This window comes from Grammomys surdaster, unplaced genomic scaffold (genome assembly GCF_004785775.1).
Source record: "Grammomys surdaster isolate TR1022 unplaced genomic scaffold, NIH_TR_1.0 126187, whole genome shotgun sequence".
NCBI classification, from domain to species: Eukaryota; Metazoa; Chordata; class Mammalia; order Rodentia; family Muridae; genus Grammomys; species Grammomys surdaster.
In genome coordinates, this window is record NW_021620993.1 from 8,915,438 (window position 1) to 8,939,678 (window position 24,241).

At 46.0% G+C, this 24,241-nt stretch overlaps 1 protein-coding gene across 2 annotated transcripts in view; it reads left to right on the forward strand.

The window, feature by feature from the left end:
- The first annotated feature begins 14,071 nt into the window (after positions 1–14,071).
- The window catches only part of Ap1b1 (adaptor related protein complex 1 subunit beta 1), a 55,556-nt gene continuing 45,386 nt past the window's right edge, over positions 14,072–24,241 (forward strand). For both annotated transcript variants that reach the window (XM_028758022.1, XM_028758023.1), the window contains exon 1: positions 14,072–14,295. The gene's annotated coding sequence lies outside the window, so the exon portion shown is untranslated. The remainder of the gene's footprint in view (positions 14,296–24,241) is intronic.

Below are 24,241 nucleotides of genomic sequence, written 5' to 3' on the forward strand. Positions count from 1 at the left end.
ACTTCCCTGTTCACGTCCGTAACAGCAACTTCTGGGTAGCCCTCGATTTTCACATGCGTGAACTATGTATGGCCCAGAGAGCTGAAGAGACTTAACCAAGTCACACAGCTAGTAATCGAAACCTTGATCTGCATGATGCTTCCCACCTCAAGGGAAGGCTTACACAGAGATGCCTTTTCAGAGAGCCCTTATCCTTCCCGCGCTTTGACTTTATTGTCTGTGAGGGCATAGTCCCAGGAGACCTCTGGCACCCAGGGCCTGGCACAGAAGCTGCATACATTAACCAACTGTGAACAGGATGATGGGGGTGGAGCTCTGTGACAGAGCACCTGCTGAGCCTGTGTGAGGCCCTGTGTTCCATCCCCAGCCTTGAAGAGAAGAGAGCAAAATGACAAAAGTCCAGGACATTTCTATCTTGTTTCAGACAGGGGGCCTGGGGCGTGTGGGCATACTTTTTGGTCAATTTACTGGGTTCTATTATCTCCCACCCTTCCAACCCTTATTCCACCACAATCCCTTCCAGCCCCCAACACTAGGCAGGAGAAGAAAGAAGGTTAGAGGGGGAAAGGATATAGATTTCTTTAGGTTACTTCCTGTTGATTAGGGGTGTCAGTTTCCTTGGGGCAAATCCAATCTTCATCAGAATATCTCCAGCCAACACAGGAAGCAGAAGCAGCAGCAGCGACAGCTACCCTAGGGCCTCAGGGGCTCTGGCATTTACCCTTTCTAGAGTCCCCAGAATTCTAAACTTAAACTAAATGCAGCTGGCAAAAGTCATGCCCCTCTTAGAGCGGGAAACAATCTTAGTCAGCAGCTGTGGCAATCTGAAGCAGCCCCATATCCCATACCTGGGATTAAAACAAAAACGTATTCACAGAACATGACTGGGTTTTTAAAGAAACCAAAATTCTCACTACAGAAACATTCTGTCCTCCTGGGTCCTGTGACCATCCTGTTCTCTGGACAAAGGCCAACAGCGTGAATAACTAACAGGAGACATGAGACAGCTAGGCATAGTGCTGGTATGGTTTTGGGTCGAGAAAGCAGAACAGTCCAGCCTGTTGTGGGTGGGGCCCTTTCTCAGAGAAGTGAGTGGTGTCCTGTGGAGATGCAGGGTTCTGTATTCAAATCCTGGAGGTGGGGGCAGGGGGATTTCTGAGTTTGAGGTCAGTCTGGCCTAGAGAACAAGTTTCAGGACAGCCAGGACTACACAAAGAAATCCTCCATATGTTGTGGGGGGAAAAAAACAAATCCTGTCTCTGTGATTCAAGTGTGGAAGCATCTGACTTTGGCACATGGCATCTATTGATGAAGGAAAGGCAAAGAAGAAGCAGCCACAGCTAATTCCAGAAGATTCCAGAACTAATACGACCAATGAGTGGTTGTCAGCAATAGCTCAATCCCACAGGGCACTTGGGGCAGATAGCAGTTCTTGAAGCCCTGAATATAGGACAGTTTTGGGGGTCTGGGGGGGGGTCAAGAGAAGTGGGCCCCGGCAGCCCTTACAAAGGAAGCTGGGAGGACCTGAAGGAACAAACAGGAAGAAACTGGCTGCCAAGAGGCCAGTATGAGTGGCAGAGGCTGCTGGCCAGGACAAGGGAGAATGCCTGGAAATTGGGCAGGCAGCTTGGTGGCCAACTGACAGGCTGCTGTGTGGCTCTATCAGAGGGAGACCTGAGCTTGTCATGAAATCCTAGCCCCAGACTAAGTATCCTCCTTCCTCAAGGCCTTACCCACAGGGAAGAGGGTGCAGGGTGTGGAATGAAGTGGACAGCGTGGGCCAAATCCAAGCCACAAAGATGCACTGCACATTCTGCAATGATTGACATCTGTGTGCACAGGAAAGGTAAGTGCCTTGCTCGGCCTTACACAACCTAAAACAGCAAATCCTATGTCCAAGATGCCCAGGCCCTTATAATCATGAGCTAGACCCTTCCCGGAAGTACTGGCTTCCTCCCAGCCCAGATCCTGAGCTTTGTGTGTCTTTATGAAACCAGGACAGCAGCTCTGCTTACCCCAGCGATGTTGTGTGAACGAAGGGAGGGAGGTATTTGAGTAGTCTAAACTCAAGGGCGGCAGTTCTCAACTTGTGTCTGGAGACCCCACAGAGGTTGCATATCATAAATTTACATTAAGATTTATAGCAGTAGCAAAAATACAGTCATGAAGTAACAATGAAATAATTTTATGGTTGGGGGGTCACCACACCATGAGGAATTAAAGGGTCACAGCATTAGGAAGGCTAAGAACACTGCACTAGAGCACCCTGAGTTTTAGACTAATGATCCCAATGTCACCCACTGCCATTTGTATAGGAAGGTAGACGCCAACTGGGTGGTTTAACCCAGTTATTGCACGGGGAAGGAAACTGAGACCAGACAGACAGGGTATATGGATCATGGCTGATAGTCAGGAAAGAAACTTCTAAACTCCTCTTGGGTATGACGTCTGTCATCTGCAGCCTCCTGCCCGGCTGGTGGTACATTCCTGGGAGTATAGCAGGAACACCTAGTTGCACAAGGTGGACCACAGGTAGCCACGGCATCCAAAGTTCAGCTTCGAAGGGAACTCTGTCCTGCTCTGCGACAGCTAGCAGTTCAGTTCCCACCCCACTCTTCCAGGGATTCAGCCTCCTCACAGCTGTCTTTTGTTTTGCATTGCACCCTTCGGGACAGATTGCCTTCCTAGACATGACTTTAGAGCCCCCTACTGGCCAGACAGGGCAGAGCTCTAGAGCGCCTCCCCTATAGATAGACGGGCTTAGCTCCCCTGGCCTCTGGGCCTGCAGAAAGCAGCTGCTCCAGCAAACTTCTGAGAGCCACACCTGCTCTAAGAGATATGGCCTCAAATCAGTGGGGTGGTAGACTTGCACACACCTGCAAAATTCTATCACATTTTGTGACATCAATTCCAGGTGTTCCACTTTTCAAAGCCCCTATGATGGGGGAAACATCGGACATTTTAGTGAGAGAAAATGGGGTCTCTCTGTTTTGGTCAGGTTGGCCTTAAGATCTTCCCTCCTGACTCAGCCTCCCTCCCCCATTTGCTGGAGCTACATGTGTAAACACCACACCAAACTAGGGTCCTTATCTAAGAGTATAGGCTTTTTATGTTTATGTTAAAGAGAAGGTCTCCTAAAGTCCAGGCTGGCCTTGCGCACACTGTGTGGCCAAGGATGCCCTTAAACTCTTCATCCTCCTGACTGCACTTCCTAAATTCTGGGATACTAGATATGTCCCACCATATCCAGCTCTCTGCTTGTATGCCTGCCACTTCTGACCCAGTGTAGCCACACTGATTCAGGCTCAGAATTCAGGCAGAATCCTGAGGTCACAGAATAAAGGCTTGTCCCAGATGTGTGGACTCATATGATTGTGGGAGCCACTTAAGTTCTTTCTGGAAGGCTGTCACCCTTCAGGCTTCTGGGAGAGCTTTAAGTCCACAGGAAGAAAAGAAGGGGAATTCAAAATGGGGAATAACAAGAACAAGCTGGAACCCACAGAAACCCCAGGAGCCTAGGTGAGTGGGCAGAACCCCAAGTCAGCCCTTCCAGGCCAGGGAGGAATGTGTGGGTGTCTTGAAGAAGCAGGCTTCTTCCCACAAAGCTGCACACACCCTCGTGGCCTGGGTGTTGGGGAGCCAGAGCCACACATGAGAAGTAGTTGCCGAAGGTCTGCAGCTTTCCCCAACAAGAGCTAGTAGGGCAGAGGTGCCAGGTAAGTGCCACAACAGGGCAGTGGCTTCACCTCTGCCCTCCAACTCCTGCACAGGCTCCTTCTATGTCCCACCCAAGAAGGGGACGTGAGGAATGTCAGTCCAGCCAAAACGGTATGTTAAAAATCTACCAGGATAGCCACGTGTGGTGGTCACACCTGTAACCTTAGCACCTCGGAGGCAACAACAGGCTAATCTCAGTGAATTCAAGAGAAATCTGGTCTAGGTAGCAAGCTCCAGGCAAACCAGGGCTATATGGTAAGACCTATCTCAAAAAAACAAAACCATGCAAACAGAAATCTATCCGAGTCTAGAGGAGGCTGTGGAAGTGGCTCGATTTGCAGAGTGGCTGCTCTAAGAACTGGAGTTTGATCCCCAGGATCCACATAAAACAAAAATACAAAACGGGAGGGGGGAAGAAATGGGGTAGGGGATAACATCTGAAATGTAAATAAAGTATCCAATAAAAAAAAAACAACAACAACAACAAACTGGGCGTGGTAACAATCACCTGTAACTCCAATACTGTGGAGGAGGCAGAATTCCAGTGTGGCTTAATTGGTTAGCTTCAGATACCCTGTCTGATAGAATTCCAGTCTTGAACTCGGATTGTCAGGCCAGGCAACATGCTTTTACCCACTGAACCATCTTGCCAGCCCTACTGGTTTTTCAAACTTGCAGCTCTGGGGATTAAGCCCTGGGCTTGAGACAAGCTAGGCAAGAGCTCTACCACTGACCCATGTGTAGACAGCACTTGTTTACTTTGTTGTCTGCATGACTTATAATAAGGAATACAGCATAACTGCCATGCGAATAGTGGTTAGGCTACATTGTTAAGGGAGTAGTGAGGGAAGAAGAATGTGGGGTTTGTTTTGTTTTTTGTTTTTTTGTTTTTTTGTTTTTTTGTTTTTTGGTTTTTCGAGACAGGGTTTCTCTGTGTAGCCCTAGCTGTTCTGGAACTCACTCTGTAGACCAGGCTGGCCTCGAACTCAGAAATCTGCCTGCCTCTGCCTTCCAAGTGCTGGGATTAAAGGCATGCGCCACTACTGCCCAGCTGTGTATATTTTATATAGAAACTTTTCCCCTGATATATGAGGTATAGCACAGTCGTAGAGTACTTGACTAGTATGTGCAAGGTTCAAACTCAGCACTACAAAAACAAATGAATAAATGTAAGAACTATACAGGTAGATTCATGTAGGGGAAAAAAAACCCCACATGAAACGGGGCTGGGGAGATGGCTCAGATGTTAAGAGCACTAGCTGCTCTTCCAGGGGACCCAGGTTTAATTGCCAAGACCCACATGGAGGCTAATAACTATAGTAACTCCAGTTCAGAGGATTTTGGCTTCTTAGGGCAACACATACAAGTGGTACATAGGCACATCTACAGATAAAATACCCACACACATAAAAATATTTTAAAATATGAAAATAAATATACATTACAAGAAGCCCAGCCTGCTAGATATAAACTTATTAGTCATAGGTATGTGCTGGTTAATAATGTCAATAAAGGTTTTCATTGATCCTGCAAGCTCTGGAGGGATCTGCTGAGATAGCCTGCCATGCTGCTTCCTGACCTGGTTAGTCTTCAGGAGTCTGTAAAGGTCAGAGTTGTGGGGGTTTGGTTTTTTTTGTTTGTTTGTTTGGTTGGTTTGGCTTTGTTTGGTTTGGTTTTGGTTCATTTTCATAGGAAGAGTCTCCAGCTTTTGTTGATTTCTTTTATTTAAAGCACTCTGAACTTTAAAGGTTAAGTTTTTTTTTTTTTAAGTTTGTGTGTATGTGTGTTGGTAAAGTGCCTGCTGCCCAAAAATTAGGACCTGAGGTTTGGTCTCCTGTCCCTATATACAAATTAGAGTTCAAAGTCAACTTCTGTAGAGGACCTCCCTCCCCCACCCTGAATTGTAGGGCAGAGGCAAGCAGGTCTCTCAAGCTATTCAGTTTAGTCAATCAATTAGCTCCTGGATTAGTAAGAGACCCCATCTCTAAATAAATAAATAAATAAATAATAAGGTACAGAGTGACAGAGTAAGACACCTGGTGATGACCTCTGTTTGTCCCATGCACAAGAACACACATACCCCAGGTTTGGTGGTATAAGCCTTTAATTTCAGTGCTCAGGATGTACAGGCAGGCCGATCTCTATGAGTTGGAGGCCTGCCTGGCACAGACTCAGAGATGTTATATAGTAAGACTCTGTCTCAAAGAAAACAACAACAAAAGAATACATATGTGTGGACATTCACACTTCTCCTGGTGAGCCCAAGATTATTTTATAGGAGACTTCTTCTTCTTCCTTTTTTTAAAGATAGATTTATTTATTTATTTATTTATTTATTTATACACTGTAGCTGTGTTCAGACATACCAGAAGAAGGTATCAGATCTCATTACAGATGGTTGTGAGCCACCATGAGGTTGCTGGGAATTGAACTCAGGGCCTCTGGAAGAGCAGTCAGTGCTCTTAGCCTCTGAGCCAGCACTATAGGAGACTTCGAAAAGCAGAGGTTTTTGTCCAGTTGATCATAGAAGTGGGAGAATTGGAGCCTGAGATTCGATGTTAAGGAAGCTCTCTCTCCGTTGCTGAGCAAGAGGGCCATGGGGCAGGACCTGAGCACAGCCACAGATTAGTCTCCTGCTGATGACTGGATACAAAAAGTAGGCACCTCAGGCAACGAACTGTACCACAACTGGTGAGCCTGGAAAGGAGGCAGGAAGGACCACAGAACAGCAGTACAAGGCAGCCATTGCCTTGCTTTCACTCCAAGCCACATTTTCATCGAAGAACCCCGGCAAGCAATGCTGAAGATCTGCCTCTAGAACTGTGAGCTAATAAATGGGTGTTGTTTGAAGCTGCTAAATAGGTGGTGATTTGTTACCCAGCAATAGAAAACAAATATAGATTTGCTACGGGCTGCTAACTCTTTAAGCCCCATGGGAGAGGTATTAAGCTGTTTTTACTTTCCAATGAAGGGGCTCAGAGAAGGCTAACAGCCTTCAAAAGATCAAACATTAGGAGTGAGCTCCAGAAGCAGGTCTCGGGCTCTCAGGCTGAGCTCCTGGGTTTCCCAGTCCCATTGGGCTTTTCCTGAATGGTGAAGGCAGCGATGAGCACCTATCATGCAAACAAACTGGGATGTGTCCTGTTCTTTCCCCAGTGATGGAGAGGGAGGGCCCAGTCCAGATCATTGTATATTCTGGATACTGGAGATGTTCATGGTAAGGCTAGGGCTACTGCCATGCAAACGCTATAAACAGAAGCCAGCAACTTCCAATCTTGAAGCAGTTCAGAGGGAGTGGGTTTATCCTCAGTTTATGCTGAAGTAGATGATAGTCAGGTGACTTGACGTTTTAAGAGTTTACGTCTGAACACTGAGAAGTTCCAGAACACCTCATAGCAATGAGCACACCTTGCACTCAGAGCTGGATTTCTACCATCGTTCTCAATAAAAGATATTTGGGCCGGGCGGTGGTGGCGCACGCCTTTAATTCCAGCACTTGGGAGGCAGAGGCAGGCGGATTTCTGAGTTTGAGAGTTCGAGGCTAGCCTGGTCTACAGAGTGAGTTCCAGGACAGCCAGGGCTACACAGAGAAACCCTGTCTCGAAAAAACCAAACCAAAAAAAAAAAAAAAAAAGATATTTGGAAAAATGATTGATAGTGGTAGTGAACAAGGGTGGTACAAGAGCAGCTGGGGATATCTTGAGTTGCCTGAAAGTAAGGAAGTACTACAAACAAACAAACAAACAAACCTTGCTGGACTTGGCAGTGCACATCTGTAATCCCAGCACCTGGGAGACTCCCGTTCAACACTATCCGGGAATACATAGACTTAGTCTCAAAAATAAATAATGTTGTACCTACAGAGATGGCTCAGCAGTTAAGAGCACTGACTGCTCTTCCAGGGGACCTGGGTTCAATTCCCAGCACACACATGACAGCTCACAACTGTCTGTAACTCCAGTTCCAGGAGACCTGACATCTTCACACAGATGTACATGCAGGCAAAACACCCATGCCCATAAAAAAATAAATAAGTTATTTTAAAAAATAAATAATGTGCCAGGGGGAGGGGTTGTAGGGTGGTGGCACATACCTTTATTCATCCCAGCACTCAGGAGGCAGAGGCAGGGAGATCTCTGTGAGTTCCAGGCCAGGGCTACATAAAGAGACCCTGTCTCAATAAATAATTAGAGAGAGAAATGAATACTGTTGAGAGTTTATTGGAAGGAGCCAACCTAAAAGAACGAACTCTTCACAGTTGCGACAAATAAAAAATGATACGGCGAGTGTGCGTGCGCGTGTGTGTGTGCGTGTGTGTGCATGTGTGTGCATGTGTGCATGTGTGTGTGTGCGTGTGTGTGTGTGCGTGTGTGTGCATGTGTGCGTGCGTGTGTGTGTGTGTACGTGTGTGCACGTGTGCATGTGTGTGCGTGTGTGTGTATGTGTGTGTGTGCATGTGTGTGTGTGTGTGTGCGTGTGTGTGTGTGCGCGTGTGTTCAGCTGTAAAGAGAAGGTTTGAGGTTTGGGCTGGTTAAATGACTCAGCAGGCAGAAGTTGCTTGCTGTCAAGCCTGAGAACTGGATTTTATCCCTTGGGATACACATAACAGAGGAGAGAACTAACTTCTGCAGGTTGTCCTCTATCTAAATCTGTGCACACACACACACACACATACACACACACCACACACACACACACACATAAATTAAAAAGGATGTTTGAGCCTGATGTGGTGGCACATGCCTTTAATCATAGCACCTGAGAGGCGGAGGCAGGTGGATTTCTCTAGTGAGTTCCAGGACCATCAGAGCTACATAATAGAGACTTTATCTAAAACAAAACAACTCACCAAATAAATAAATAAATAAATAAATAAATAAATAAATAAGAGGTCTAGAAGTTAGCTTAGTGGGAGAGTGTTTACCTGGGTTCCATCACAGCGCTAGAAAACAAAAGGGGTTCTGACATAGGCTACATCATATATGACCCTTGAAGATATTTATGATTAAAAATCACCTAGATATAAAGGAATAGATATTTTGGATGCCTTAGGTAGAGTTACTATTGCTGTGATGACACCGTGTCCAAAAGCAACTTAGGGAGGAGAGGGTTTATTTGGCTTACATGTCTTGAATCACCGTCCACTGAGGGAAGCCAAGACAGGACTTTTTTTTCGAGACAGGGTTTCTCTGTGTATCTCTGGCTGTCCTGGAACTCACTCTGTAGACCAGGCTGACCTCGAACTCAGAAATCTGCCTGCCTCTGCCTCCCAAGTGCTGGGATTAAAGGCGTGCGCCACCACTACCCGGGAAGACAGGACTTCAAATGAAGCAGGAACCTAGAGGCTGAAGCGAGGCGGGGAGAAGCTTGCTTTCTTATAGTGCCCAGGACCACCAGCCTAAGGGTGCCACTGCTCACAATCACTAATTAAAAAAACCATCCTACAGGCTGGCCCACAGCTCCATCTTATAGAGGTGTTTTCGCAGCTGAGGTTCCCTTCTCTCAGATGGTTTCAGCTTGTGTCAAGTTGACATATAACTTGCTGGTACATTGGGGTAACTTTGTATGAGGTGCCTAGAATGGTCAAATGCATAGAGAAGGAAGACTAGGACAATGGCTACCAGACACTGAGGAGAGAAGGCGGTGGGAGCTGGTGGTCCTGGACACATTGTTTCAGTCTGAGGTGAGGATCTCTGTCTCTGTGGGTAGATATGGGTCGGGGCTTCCCAGTGGTGTGCAAATGCTCAAATATGGAGCAGAGACAACTCCTGCAGTGTCAGAGCTTCTTGCTCTGTTATTTGTGCATGCTTTAGGCTTTTTTTTTTTCTGGAAATTGCATCCAAAGCCTTACACATAATAGACAGGTTCTTTGCACTTTTTGAGAGACAGGGTCTTCCTAAATAGCCCAGGCTGGACTTGAATTTGATACATAGTACAGGCTGGCCTAGTCTTGCCTTCTGAATGCTGGAAATGTACGTGTGCACCACTCACACATCGTGCTGGTTAGCTATGTCTTTAAAACTTTTCCAATCTAGAAAAATATCCAGATTTTTCTTGATATCTGTATAAAATAGGATATTAGTCCCATTTTCCAGATGGGACGTTGAGGCTCAAAGAGACTGAGTTACATGCTCATATACATAGTCAGCAAGTGGCTGAGCAGAATAATGTCAAAGCAAACAGTAGATCCCATTCAGCAGCAGGAACATCAAGATAGCGGGCATTGTAAATAAACGCTGAGACCTTATCTCTATGAGGGATCTTTCAAGGAGACTCAGTCATCCTATTTTCTAGGTTGAGGACAGATCTCCCATACCTAGGAAGATTTGGAGCCTGGATGGGCATGGGCATTCTCTCTCTCTCTCTCTCTCTCTCTCTCTCTCTCTCTCTCTCTCTCTTTCATACTAGAGATTGAAATAGGGCTTTGAGCATGCTAGACTAACATTGCTCCACTGAGCTCTATATTTCCAGATCTAGTCGGGGCCTTTTCAACTGTGGAATAGAAAGTGGTCCAGCCTCGGGACTGGAGCAAGCAGAGAACTCTGAGAGGCGCCTGTGGAGTAGAACCTGAAGAGTGGGATGGAATTTTGCTCCTGTAAACACCAGCAATGGTGTAGTGGAAGGAGGGAGCCCTGGAGGCCTCCAGGCACCTCTTCTCTGCTAGCTGCACCCCACAAGATGAGGGTGAAGCTATGAAGCTGCCCACCTTCTGCAGGTGGGGGGCTGGTGTTGTCAGTGAGGTCCTGGACACTTTGTGGTAACCTTTAGGGATTCGAAGGATTAAAAGCAACAAGGGGCAGTAAGCAGAAACCGGGATGGCAGACTTCTAACCGTATAGGAAGAAAAGTCTAGAAACTTGGACTAGAAGGATGTTTGCAAAGCCTGTGCCTGAGATTATGTTTAAAGAAAAGGATGGCAGCTAATGGCACTTGTGGACCCTCTAGTGGACATATAGGTGAAGAACACTATTTAATTTGTCCAAATTAAGTCTATCTTGCTATATACCAGGAATTGGTACCAGGACCAAAATCCCTGAAGGTCCAAGGTCCTGATATTGAAATGTGATATTTGCATAGTGTCTGCATGTATCCTGTATACTTTAAGATGTTGCTCAATGTATAAAATGACAGTATAAAAATCTCTCATATAGGCCAGGCAGTGGTGACACATGCCTTTAATCCCAGCACTTGGGAGGCAGAGGCAGGTGGATTTCTGAGTTCGAGGCCAGCCTGGTCTACAGAGTGAGTTCCAGGACAGCCAGGGCTACACAGAGAAACCCTGTCTCGAAAAACAACAACAACAACAAATGACTTATATAATATGTAACACCAGGTAGATACTGTGTAAAAAGCTGAGGACTGAGGACGTGGTTCAGTTAGAGTGCAAAACTGACTCATTTCTACTAGCTAGTGCTTACTGACAAAAAGACCTGCTATACAGCAGGAATTTACAAATCTGGAAGACTCAGATGTCTGGCTAGTTCTCTTCTGCAGCTCTTCCCTCGCAACTCTTCCTGCCTTTGTCATGTGGTCCTTGGAGTTCCCTTTTTTGCCATGTCAGCTTATGAAGAAAGTACATTCTTATTCAGAAGATACAGCAAAAAAGGCAGATCTTGACCTCTGTTTCCATGACGATTTTTATTTTGAGACAAAGTCTCCTTATGTAGCCCAGGCTGGCTTGTAGCTGATGATCCTTCTGCCTCTGCCTCCCAAGTGCTAGGGTTACAGGTGTGCCCACCACACCCACATTCCTAGGGTCTTTCAAGTTTTGCCTCTATTACTTTGTCACTTAAACATGAACTCTTTCTAGCAGGGTAATTTTAGGGCTTTTAAATTCATGGTTGAATAATTCTTCTCTTTTTATTTCACATTCCCAGTTACATTTTCTTTTCTCTATGATTGACAACTGTCAACATTTCTCACTAGAAATGTTTCCTCCAGACAGCTGAAAAGGCAACATGATATGTTCATATACAGTTATTCTAGATGTGTAGAAGAAGAAATACCTCAAGAAGACACAGCAGGAGGGCAGCCATCTGCAAGCCAAAGGAAGGTTCCAGAAGAAACCAACTGGGTCTTGACTTTAGATTTCTAGCCAGCAGAACTGTGAGAAAATGCATTTCTGTTACTGTAGCAAAAAGGTTTTTTTTCCTTTTTAGTTAAAAAAGAAAGGATTTAAAAATGGAATAAAGTCTGTGAACTGAGGCAAAAATTATTAGATTTTTAGAGGCAGTATAAAGAGAGAAACTGAAGGCAGAATGAGACCAGAGTCTGAGCTTAGCAGGTGAGACCATGTTTATTAGCACACAACAGTGAGTGGCGGCCTCTCTTGAGGGAATGGAGGGCCTAGCAGGGGGAAAAGTTGGTGGAGACCCTTTATACAGAGCAGGGGTGTGGCAGACTTGGGCTGAGGAAGTTCACACAGTTGTGGGGGCTATGTGCAGGTTTGTAGTCTCTCTTTCCTGGAATTGTCTGCTTCAAGCAAGACAGATAATCTTGGGAAACAGGCTATCTCTTCAATATTCTTTTCTGGGCTGAGCAAAGTCAGCTGTAATCTCATACATATCCTGTTTTTAAAAACCAAGGCACCCTATCAAAAATATTCTACCAATGACAATTTCCCGGTGTTAATATTATCCTATGTGTATATATATATAAAATGTCACCATTGAGGGAAGCTGGGTGAAGGGTACATGGTATTCTTTTTGTTGTTATTTTGTTTGTTTTTGAGGTCTCACCATTGTAACTTTGGGAATTTTCTTTGCAGACCAGGCTGGCTTTGAACACACAGAAATCTACCTGACTGTGCTTCCCAAGTGTTGGAATTACAGGCATGCACCACCAAGCCTGGCCTTCTTTTTTTTTTTTTAATTTGTTTTGTTTTTTTGAGACAGGGTTTCTGGCTACTTAGCCCTGACTGTCCTGAAATTCTGTCTGTAAATCAGGCTGGCTTCAAACTTTGGAATCTGCCTGGGATTAAAGGTGTATGCCACCACTACCTGGCAAGATTTATTTATTTTATGTTCATATGTACATGTGACATGTGCATGCAGGATCAGAAGACGGTTTTAGATCCTCTTCGACTGGAGTTACAGGTGGCTGTGAGCTGCCAGGTGGGTGCCAGGAATCAAACCCATTTATCTGGAAGAGTGACCAGTGTTTTTAACTGCTGAACTATCTCTTCAGGCCAGCACATGGGATTCTATTTTGTCCATTTTTAACAATTTGCTGAAAGTCTACAATTATTACAAAACTTTAAAAAATGTAAAAACAGCTGGGTGGGGTTGTGCACACCTTTAAATCAAACACTGCAAGACAAGAGGCAGGCAGATTTTTGCTTGGTTTTCAGTTTTCCAGGTCAGCCAAGGTGACAGCAATTCAGTTGTTAGAGTGTTTGCATAGGATGCACAAAGCTCCTGAGTTAGACCCCCAGCACTACATAAACCAGGCATAGATGTACATTACTTCAAACTGATCAGCCAGTGATCTCAAACTGGGACTGGCTTGGGTTACATAGCAAGATCTTGTCTCAAAAACAATAACAAACACACAAAAAAAATCAGACATATCACATCTAGCAGGATAACCAAGTGTTAAAAAATGATTGTCTCAGGAGCCTATATGGTTTATTGTTTTTTGCTTTTTTTTTTAGTATTTTTCTTACTATTTCTTTTTGCTTTATTTAAAAAATTACTTATTTTATGTGTGTGAGTACATTATAGCTGTCTTCAGACACATCAGAAGAAGACATGGGATCCCATTACAGATGGTTGTGAGCAACCGTGTGGTTGCTGGGAATTGAACTTAGGACCTCTGGAAGAATAGCCAGTGCTCTTAACCGCTGAGCCATCTCTCCAGCCCTTTCTAATATATTTCTTTTTCTCTGCAATGCAGATATTATTGGTTTAGCAAAGACAGCAATGAAATGGCTGTATCAGTTGAGGTCCTGGCCTTAGCTCACTGTGAAGTACCCCTTGGATGAAGTCTTGGAAGTACCTTATATTTTCCTCCCAGAACAGTGAATTTTCCAAGGACAGCAGAAAAAGTGTAGCTTTAGCCTAGCAGACAGGCGCAGTCTGGAGGCTGATCAGATTTAAAGCTCCGGTTTTGACTTTCCCCTTTACCAGGCCAACGATGTTGGCCTCAGTCTCCCCATCTGTAACTCGGTAAGAGATGGACTTTAAAGTCTTCCAAGACCCCTTTGATTCCATGATGCTGGAGAGGGAGTCTGGCCAGGGAGTCTGAGCAGGGACTCGCCATACTTCCTTAGCCGCTTGGCCCGCCTAGGCCCTCAATTCTCACAAAGGCCCGCCCTGCCAAGGCCCCGCCCTTCCCACAAAGCCCCGCCCAACAGGCCCCAGCCCCTCCCTCCGGGTTGCACCCTTGACCCCGCCCCCGGGGTGTGCGTCCACCGGAAGTTCCGTGCGCGGACCGCTCACTTCCGCTCGGCAGGTGACAGCCGTGGGTCTTGGAGCAGCCGGCTGCTGCGACGCACCGGCGGAGAGGGAGGTGGAGGCTGCGGACATTTTGCTGCTGAAGCGAGCCGAGCCGCAGCACCCGGAGTCGTTTGAATTTGTGGGTGAGGAAAAAGGCAGCTCAGCGAGATAGGAAAAACTGAAGGGGTCCGAGGTGAGGGGTCTGCGAGGTCAGAGGTCACGGAGAGGACGCTACGCTGGAGGGGTGCGAGCCGCGAGTGGGCGAAGGTGAAAGGGCTGCGTGCTCATTCATTCTCGATGGCTTGGCGGCCCGGCGTCATCCCGTCATCTCAGGTCTGCAGTCCTGTTTGGAGAGGACGGCTGGAGAGACTCTTGGACTTAGGCCTCTCCTGCGCTCTGCTTTTCCCTTCCCACTCCTTGACCAACCTGAAGCCTCCTCGTTCAGGGCCTTATCTCTTGGCCACCGCCCCCAAAATGGGGCAAAAATCTAGAAATGGCCTTATGCCGCCCGCCCCTCGTCCTTTGGATCCTCAGGGACACGTTGACGGAATAGGGAACACTTGTACTAGTGCTAACACAACAAGAATGTCTGTCACTGGTTATCCAGCCCTTACTGACTTCGAAGCTCTGTGCTAAGCACTTTGTGTACTGAGCTCACAGCAGCCCCTGTAAGGTAGCTCCTATTGCTTTGCTCCTTTTACTCACGGGGACACAGGCACGGGAGGTTAAATCACACATGGAAGGTCATTCGAGTAGTAGAGGCAAAACCAGGCTTCCTATGCAGGTCTCTCGAGACCACCAAAGTTCGGGGACAAAGGCAGCTGGAGCTAGTTTGGGGTCTAGGAGTGATTTGATATATTGTCGCCATTATATTGTTTGGATTGGTGTCAGGATGCAGCCTTCTTGCCTCTTGTCTGGCCTGATGTTGAGGAGGAGCATTTGATTCACTTTCATGAGGAGGCTGTTCAGTCGCAGGCTGTTGGTGTCAGGGTTTTGACTTTCAGGGCAAGTGTCTGAAGGTTTTCCTGACTATTGGGAACTGTAAGACACCACGTGGGCTATTCTTGGAACTACTGTCCAGACATTCCGTTCATCACGTTTGCGCTTCATTCCTTTTGCAGTGAGGAGGGGAACAGCAGGGCCCCTTAGGGGATCGTTTGGTCCTGGGTTCTAGAGGAACAGACCCGAAGGATGGGGCTTTGGTCTGTCATGGTGTCTGGGATGAGCAGTCTGCCTGGAGATGGGAAGGTGACTTGGTGGCTGGAGGGTGAGGCTCTTTTCCTTTGGAGGCACTTTGTTGCTCGTTATGCCTTAGTTTCCCTGACAGTAACACAAGAGACTGGCTATCTTCCTACTTCCTCTTAAGTCCAGCAGCTGTAATGAGCCTGTGAAGGTTTCCTTGTGCTTTTGAAAAAAAGTAGTAAGTAAAAAATGTTACATTAGTTGCCTCTCTCTCTCTCTCTCTCTCTTTTTTTTTTTTTCTTTTTTAAAGCCAGTCTCACTTTGTCCCGGTCTGGCCAGGATCTCATGTGTTTTGATTCATAGCATTCCTCTTGCCTCAGTCTCCTAAATTCTAGGATTGATTACAGAGCTGAACCACTACACCCAGCTCTTCTGTCTATCTGTCTGTCTGTCATGAGCTCTGTGATGTTTTTCTAGTTCCATTGAATTCACAGAAACTTAATAGTGTCACCTTATCCCTATCCTTCCAAGGGTTAATTAAAGATAAAGCAACTTGTAGGAATATAAACAGAGCCCTGGCACTCTGTCCTGAATAGAGCCTACCAGCCCCTTTGCTTCTTAGGAACTGTCAAGAGGGCTCTGCTAGTCCCAGAGGTTCAGACCTTCAGTGTCTGTAGAGATCATCTGATGAGTGTGGTTGATGGAAATCGTCACACCAGGTTGTCTGGAGGGCTCAGAGGTCCGGTGGGATGAGCGCTCTGACTCCCCGCCAGTCAGCTCCTGGCTCTAGCCTCAGGTCAGCAGCTTTCTAGTTGTGTGACCTGGATAACTCACTTAAACTGGGTTTCTATCCTAATAAAATATGTAAATAAAGTGGTAGAGCACTTCCCTAGTGTTTGCAAGGCTGGTTTCTATTCCCAGCGCCAAGAAACATAAGGGTTTGGGGAGACATGGTGGTCCATGCCTGTAACCCCAAGCACTCATGAAGCTGAGGTGGGAAGAGGCCCACATGATGTATGTTAAGTTCCAGCCATGACTACATAAAAAGACCTTGTCTCAGAATAATCATAAGAAAACCCTGTTGAGCCACCTCCAGTGTCTGTAGGTGTTGGGTGAGGATGTCTTGCAGAGTGTATTACTATTGACCTAAGCCATGGTACCTGCTGGGGCCTGCGTCTGAGGAAGGCTGTCTGCCCTGTGACGTTATTGCTTTCTTCTCCAGTTAGACCTTTAAATACTAAGGAGCTCTCCGCTCTTCTCACTTCTCTTCCTAAAAGTAGTTGAGAACAGTTTGTTGTGGGTCCAACTGGGGCTGGGTTTGGACTTTCATCTTCTGCATGTCTGACTGCTCACTTCCCCCCAAACCCTCACACTGGCACCAAAGCCTGCAGTGCTAACAGGAAACAGGCATGGTTTGGTTAGGCTTTATAATTTGGTGTGCTTCAGATGATTGACGGGTACTTGTTCCTTGAAGGCACTTCTGTTTTTCAACAGGTCTTTTTTCCTAAGATATGCTGCTGAGATTATCACAACCAGAAGATATTTGTCTCTCTTTCCCTCCCTTCCTCCCTCCTCCTCCTCCTCCTCCTCCTCCTCCTCCTCCTCCTCTTCCTCTTCTTCTTCTTCTTCCTCTCTCTCTCTCTCTCTCTCTCTCTCTCTCTCTCTCTCTCTCTCCTTTTTCCTGATTTTTATCACTTTACCTAGAGAGGAAAAGATACTCTAGGGAGGAAATTAGTGAAACTAAAAAAAAAACAAAAAACAAAAAACAAAAACCCTACTACTTTGCCAGGCTGGGTGGCGCATGATTCTAATTTAATCCCAGCACTTGGGAGGCAGAGGCAAGCAGATCTGTGAGCTTGAAGCCAGCTTAGTCTACAGAGTTCTAGGACAGTCAGGGCTGCACAGAGAAACCCTGTCTCAAAAACCAAAACCAAAAAAAAAAAAAAAAAAAAAATCCTCCTTGGAACTCTGTCAGCGGTTTGTCCTTACCCTCAGCTGGAGCTAACTTTTTAGCATAGCTCAGGCTCTGGCTTTTACCTGGCTCTCCATCTTCAGCTTCTCACTCTACTCCTTCCAGTCACACTCAGATGTTGTGCTTTGTTTTCTCCCTGTGCTCTTGTCTGCGCAGCCCACTCCTGCTGCTCTTGCCAGGGTCCTTTGCTGGACTGCCGCCTGGTGCTTGTCATTTGCTCATCATCTCCATCTTGCAGAGGTCAGAGCTGACTGCCCCTCTAGTGTCCTGTGGCAGTGATCACAGTGAATGTAATTGTCTGCTTACTTGGCTGCCTTCTTAGTAAAGATCTCTTAGCCCTTTGCAAGCACTTGTCTGAATTGTGTGTCTCCAGCATCTAGTGAGGTACAGGGCACACAGGCAATGTTTGATAAGTGTCTGGGGAAAGATCAAATGAATGCATATTCCATTGCATTATGAGGGCTCCTGGTGATGTTCTGTGCATCCTCATGCCATCCCAGTGGGATAGGGGAAAGCGCACCTGTTAGAGGGACTATGTGCTTCAAGCTTCCATTGCTGTTCCCAGTCAGCAGTGTGCCTGAGCAGAGTTCTGGGGAGCAGGGAGATGGCAAACCTTCAGTAGTGTTGGCTGTTGTTTGCCAAGCCAGCGGGCTGTATTCCACATGTGTTGACCAGTTTTAGCTTTGTAAACCTCTCATTCCAGGATGTATCCTGTTAGTTAGTGGAGTCAGAGGCTTGGATGTGGTTCCGGATTTGAAGCTCCCTTGTGTCTTCAACCTTGGGCTGGACCTCTAATAGGATGGTATCTAAAGATGGGAGGACCCTTCTAATTAAGAGTTAGTATAGCTGGTTGACTACAGAAGTTCCAGAGTCCATTAGCTAGGATACCATAGTCACTGATCCCCCAGGTTCCCACCTGGTCCCCTAAGTGCACCCTAAGATGACAGAATTGATAGAGGATGATAGAATGGGGGTCATACTTTAAAATCTCTCATTTTACATTCTGTGTGTGTGCATGGCAAACAACAACTTGTAGGCCCTGGCTCTCTCCTTCTGCCATAGGAGCTCAGTTCCAGGATCACACGCAGATTGTCAGGCTTAGCAGCACATGCCTCTGCTGGGCTCTCTCACCAGCTCTCTTTTGTTTTATTTTTTAGTACGGGGGATAAACCTCAGCCTTATACTCACCAGGAAAGTAGACCACCACTCACCTGTGTTCCCAGCCCTCAAAAGGGCCTTTTTAAAAATGCTTTTTTAAAAAAGTCATTTATGTGTATGGCTACCTGTATGTATGTATGTGCAGCACATGTGAGTTTGGTGCCCTTGGAGACCAGAATAGACCAACAGGTCCCCTGGGGCTAGAGTTACACACAGCTGTGAGCTGCCATGTGGGTATTGGGAACCAAACCCTTGTCCTCTGCAAGAGCAGTAACTGCCTTTAATCCACTGAGCCATCTCTCCAGGACCCCTTAAAACCTTTAATTACACTTATTTATTTTCTGTGGGTTCAGGGACACCATAGCCATGGCCTATGAGATTAGAAGACAACTTTTGGGAGTGAGTGCTCTTCTGACAGTGCTCAAATCAGTCTATCAAATACTGTTACCCACAGAGCCATCACACTGACCCTTTCCTCAAGCTTTGGAGTCAGTGCTTTGGTGTTTTTTTTAAGTACTTCCCCAGCTATGTTATATACAGGAGTAGACTTGGGCAGCTTATACTTTTAGCCACACCCTAATAGCTTTTTGTTTTTAAGCTCTTTGAGGTAGAAAGACAGTTTTGTATAGCTAGCTGTTGGGTTTGCTTTCATCTTTATTCTTTGTTTGTTTGTTTGTTTGTTTTTTGTTTTTTCGAGACAGGGTTTCTCTGTGTAGTCCTGGCTGTCCTGGAACTCACTCTGTAGACCAGGCTGGCCTCGAACTCAGAAATCCACCTGCCTCTGCCTCCCAAGTGCTGGGATTAAAGGCGTGTGCCAACACTGCCCGGCCCCATCTTTATTCTTTATGTTGAATAGTTGAAGTGCTTGGTGTTGTGATTCTGACAACAGAGACTTCCTAAGTCTAGCATTCATTCATTCATTCATTCATTCATTCATTCATTCATTCATTCATTGTTTATTGAGACCCACTAGAGTCTGGCACTGGGATGTACCAGTAGGTAAGCAAGCCAGACCTATCTTCTACCATAGTGTTGCTTTTTCTTGGGGGAGAGACAAAGAAGAAATACCAAGGGGGGAAAAATCGGACTAGTGAGATGGCTCAGCAGTTAAAAGCACTGACTGCTCTCCCAGAGGTCCTGAGTTCAAATCCCAGCAACCATATGGTGGCTCATCTGTAATGAGATCTGATGGCCTCTTATAGGGTGTCTGAAGACAGCTACAGTGTACTTAAGTATAATAAGTAAAAATAAAACTTTGGGCCGGAGGGAGCGAGGCTGGAGCGAGAGGGAGAAGGAGAAGGGAAGGGGGTGGGGAAAGAAAACAAATGCCATAACTACAAAACTAATCAGACATGAGGAAAACAGAAGACATCTCAGCCAGAGCCTGTTAAGATGGACACCTAGCATCTTAAGATGCACGTGTGCACCTGTGTCAGGATTCCACTACAGCAGGGTGAAGCCCGCACTCTTTCAGTGATGGCAAGCTGTTCTTCTGACACTCCGTGCTCAGTCCCATTCAGTGTGTCCTCATCGCCCATTGATCCACTCTCCTCAGACACACCAGGCACGCTCCCACCTCTGCTCTGCTGGTGGCGTGGCACCTGGGGCCGCATGCTTGCTGAACCTCTGCTCTGTCCCCGAGCCCCGTACCCAGCCCCAGCTGGTCCTTTCTTCCTTTCTCTCTCTCTCTTTCTTTCTTCTTTCTTTCTTTCTTTCTTTCTTTCTTTCTTTCTTTCTTTCTTTCTTTCTCTATTTTTTTGCCAGCTCTATCTTTTGTTGTTTTGTTTTTGTTTTAATCTTAATCTTGCTTATCTGCAAAGATTTCTCTTTCCTTCAGTGCACATAAACAGCTTCCAGATCATGGTAGGTGCTTGGTGAATGTGTGCACATGTATAGAAATACTGGAGAGTAGCATATAAATCCCTTCTTAAGTGTAGATGCAGGGAATGTGTCTTTACAGTGATGCCATCTAAGCTGAGATTGAAGGATAAATTGGAGCAGCCGTACTAGGGCAGGAGAGGATAATCCTGGTGGGATCAGCAAGTACAGAGACACTGGGGGCCTGCTGGTGTTCTCATTGCAGCCCATGGCACAGTTCCCCACCTCTTAGGATATCTTCACCCTGAGCCTGTAGGATCAGGTTATGGCCTGCCTCACTGAAGAAAGGGGCCTGAGTATGTCTCTCTTCCATTTTATTATTGTCTTAGTTACTTTTCTATTACTGTAAAGAGACACCATGATCAAGGCAATTTATTAAAGACAGAATTTAATCTGGGGACTCGGCATTCCAAAGGGTTAGAGTTCATGATGGTCATGGTGGGGTGTATGGCAAAAGGCAGGCACGGGGCTTGAGCAGTAGCTGAGAGCTCATATCTGATCCTCAAGCATGAGATAGAGATAGAGAGAGCTAATTGGAAATGGTGTGGGCTTTTGAAACCTCAAAGCCTACCCCCGGTGACACACCTCCTCTAACAAAGCCGTACTCCTAATTGTTCCTAAAAGTTCTACCAACTAGGGACCAAGCATTCAAACATCTCAGCCTATACATTCAAACTACCACAAGTATGTATTTTTAATTAAGTCATGTTCTGTGGTCCTGAGGATGGATGGAACCTCTGGCGTGTGCGTGTTAGTCAAATGCTTTGCCACTGAGCTCCCCTCTCATCCCCTTTCCCCACTTGAGATGTTGCCACCTGGTCATCTACTCTGCCCCATTTCTTCTCTCTGATCATTTGATATTTAACTTTCCACTTACTGGCTGTGACATGAACTTAGCGGTCTGGGATTTTCCATTTTGCAATGGTCAACAGTAGTTTGAGACTGATTTACAAAACATGAAATGTCCCCAAGAGTTGAGGATTAGCTATCAATTTGTGCTGAGCACCTGTTTGCTTGATGTAAGAGATAGGAATACAGTAGTGAGTTAACCTATGTCCTAGCTCTCATGAAATCTGCATTGTAGAAGAAGAAATAGACACTATAAGTGCTGTTTATAATAAGTAATACTTCAAAAGAAAAAATAGGAAAGAGTTAGTGTTGAGGATTGAAGAGATGTACTGCTTTAGATAAAGCCGTCAGCTAGACATAATAGTACAAACCTGTAATCCAGCACTTGGACAGCTAAGAGAGGAAGATCATGAATTCAAGGCTATCCTGGGCCACTAGTGAGTCCCAGGCCAGCCTTGAGCTAAATAATAAGACCTTGTCTAAAAACAGGGGAAGATATGTGTGGTGATGCACACCTTTGATCCCACAACTCCAAGTATTTGGGAGGCAGAACTCTGTGAGTTCAAGGCCAGCCTGGTCTACTAGCAAGTTCTAGGCCAGCCAAGGCTACATTTTGAGACCCTGGCTTAAAAAATTAATAATAAAAGAACTAATGTAGGGCTGGCAAGATAGTTCAGTGGATGAAGGCACTTGTCACCATGCCTGTCAAGCTGAATCTCCACATATTAGAAGGAAAGAACCAATTTCTAATTTCTCTAAAATGTCCCCTGATCTACATATGTACACTGGAGGGGGGGGGGGAGAAAAGGTGGGAGGGAGTGGGAGAGGAGAGAAATCCTTATGGTGTCTTTAATCCTAGCACTTGGGAGGCAGAAGCCTCTGGGTTTAAGGCCAGCCTGGTCTATATAGCAAGCTCCAGAATAGCCAGGACTACATAGAGAGACCTTGTCTTTATAGAAAAAAAAAAAAAAAAAAAAAAAAGTGACGTCTGATCCAAGACTCAAAAGGAATGAGATCCAAGACGTGAAGCTATCCAGAGAAAAAGTTTTCCTAGCAAAGTAGACAGATTGTCTAAAGGCTCTGGACTTTATAGAATCATGCCTATTAGAAAAGAAGCCTAGGCTGGAGAGGTGGCTCAGTGGTTAAGAGTGCTTGTTCTTGAAGAGGACCTAGCTTCAATTCCCAGATACAGGGTATGAGAGCAGATGTGATAAAGTGTAAATGTAACTTTTTTTTTTTTTTTTTTGGTTTTTTGAGACAGGGTTTCTCTGTATAGCCCTGGCTGTCCTGGAACTCACTGTGTAGACCAGGCTGGCCTCGAACTCAGAAATCTGCCTGCCTCTGCCTCCCAAGTGCTGGGATTAAAGGCATGCGCCACCACCGCCTGGCTGTGAGTGTAATTTTTATTTGCCAGATTTAATTGTTGTTTTGGAGGATTACTGATGGATAATAAGCTCACCCTTTCTCGATCTTTCTGAACTCTGACTGGCTGGTTCATCCTAGCTGTTGTGGCCCAAACTCCTCTCCAATCTGACTGATTCAATCTGGCTTTTCTTAGCTTCACACTGAATTGCTCTGCTTGGTCTCAAACTAGTTCTGGCAATTTGTCTTAATCTTCTCACTCCTTCCTATTCTCTAGCTTCAGCTGTCGCTGCTGACTTGCACTGAATTGCACGAAAGAATTCACTGGACTCACTGCACTGACTCCCAGCTTCTTGACTCCTGAGGGTTGGGCGTATCCTATCTCTGATTCATTCTGTTAAATCTTTCTCCCATTCATCACTTTATCACTTTGCCTGCCTCTCAATTAGACATCACTTTTTTTCTTTTTTTTCTTTTTTTGGTTTTTTTGAGACAGGGTTTCTCTGTGTAGCCCTGGCTGTCCTGGAACTCACTCTGTAGACCAGGCTGGCCTTGAACTCAGAAATCCACCTGCCTCTGTTTCCCAAGTGTTGGGATTAAAGGCGTGCGCCACCACTGCCCGGCTCTAGACATCACTTTCAAACATGGCTGATTCCTTCTACAAACTGACCATGCCTTCATTGTTTGGGATTAAAGGTCTGTCTGTATTCCAGCCAGAGAGATTAAACATGGCATTCCAGCCAGATCACACAGACCTAGAAGGTCTTTGGATGTAATCCTTGCCAGAGCAGCTGTATTGTTGTATTTAAATTCCTCTTCAGTCAAGAAACTGAAGTTTTGGTCTGGGAGCCTGTTACAGATGGTGTTGGTAGAAAGTGGGTGATGAGAACTGCAGGGTAAGCAGTTTGGGGAGGAAAGGCTCCAGAGGTTAGTTGTGATGCTGTGCAGTTTGAGCCCCTATAGTTATAGAGACCTTCAAATTGTCAGTTAAGAGACTTGGCTAATTGAACTGGGAGTTGCAGTGAGTGGTTGGGACCACAGGTACTAAGTGTGAGTTGTCAGAGTGTGGATGAGATCGCCATAGATGAACTAGTATAGATGAAGAAGGGAGAGGATTGGGCGTGAGCACCTCAGCTCTCCTGTGGAAGGAGAGAAAGAGGCAAAGGAAAGGAGAAGGCATGGCTGGTAGGGTCGGACGAGAAAGCAAAGTGTGAGTTCCTGGCATGCAAGGGAAGAAAGTGTCTAGGAAGTGGCATTTCTGGGCAGTGGCAAATCCCACTTGATATTTGACAAGACTTTTGTGTCTTCTGCTGGCAGAGTCCACCACACTGGCCTCCAAGGCCATCCCTGAACCTTTACTTCCTTCTCTAACCTCGTTTACTCGTCTCTTCTCGCAAGTCTTTGTTTTGTGATATGGTCTTGCTATGTAGCCCAGACCAGGCCTCAAACTCCATTCCTCTTGGCTCCAAGTGCATGTGTCACCATATTTGGCTCAGTGGTGGCTTTTTATCTATTAAAGAAAATAATTGCCCTTGTCCCTGACTCCTTAATCCATGGGCTTCTTTGGGCTTGAACATGGTGTTCTCTTCTTTGCGTCCTGGCCCTTGCTTTACATGGATTACCGTGACAGTGAAATGAGTTGGAGCCTGCTTCTAGCAGCATCGGCCGCTCCGCTGTTCTCAGTCCCT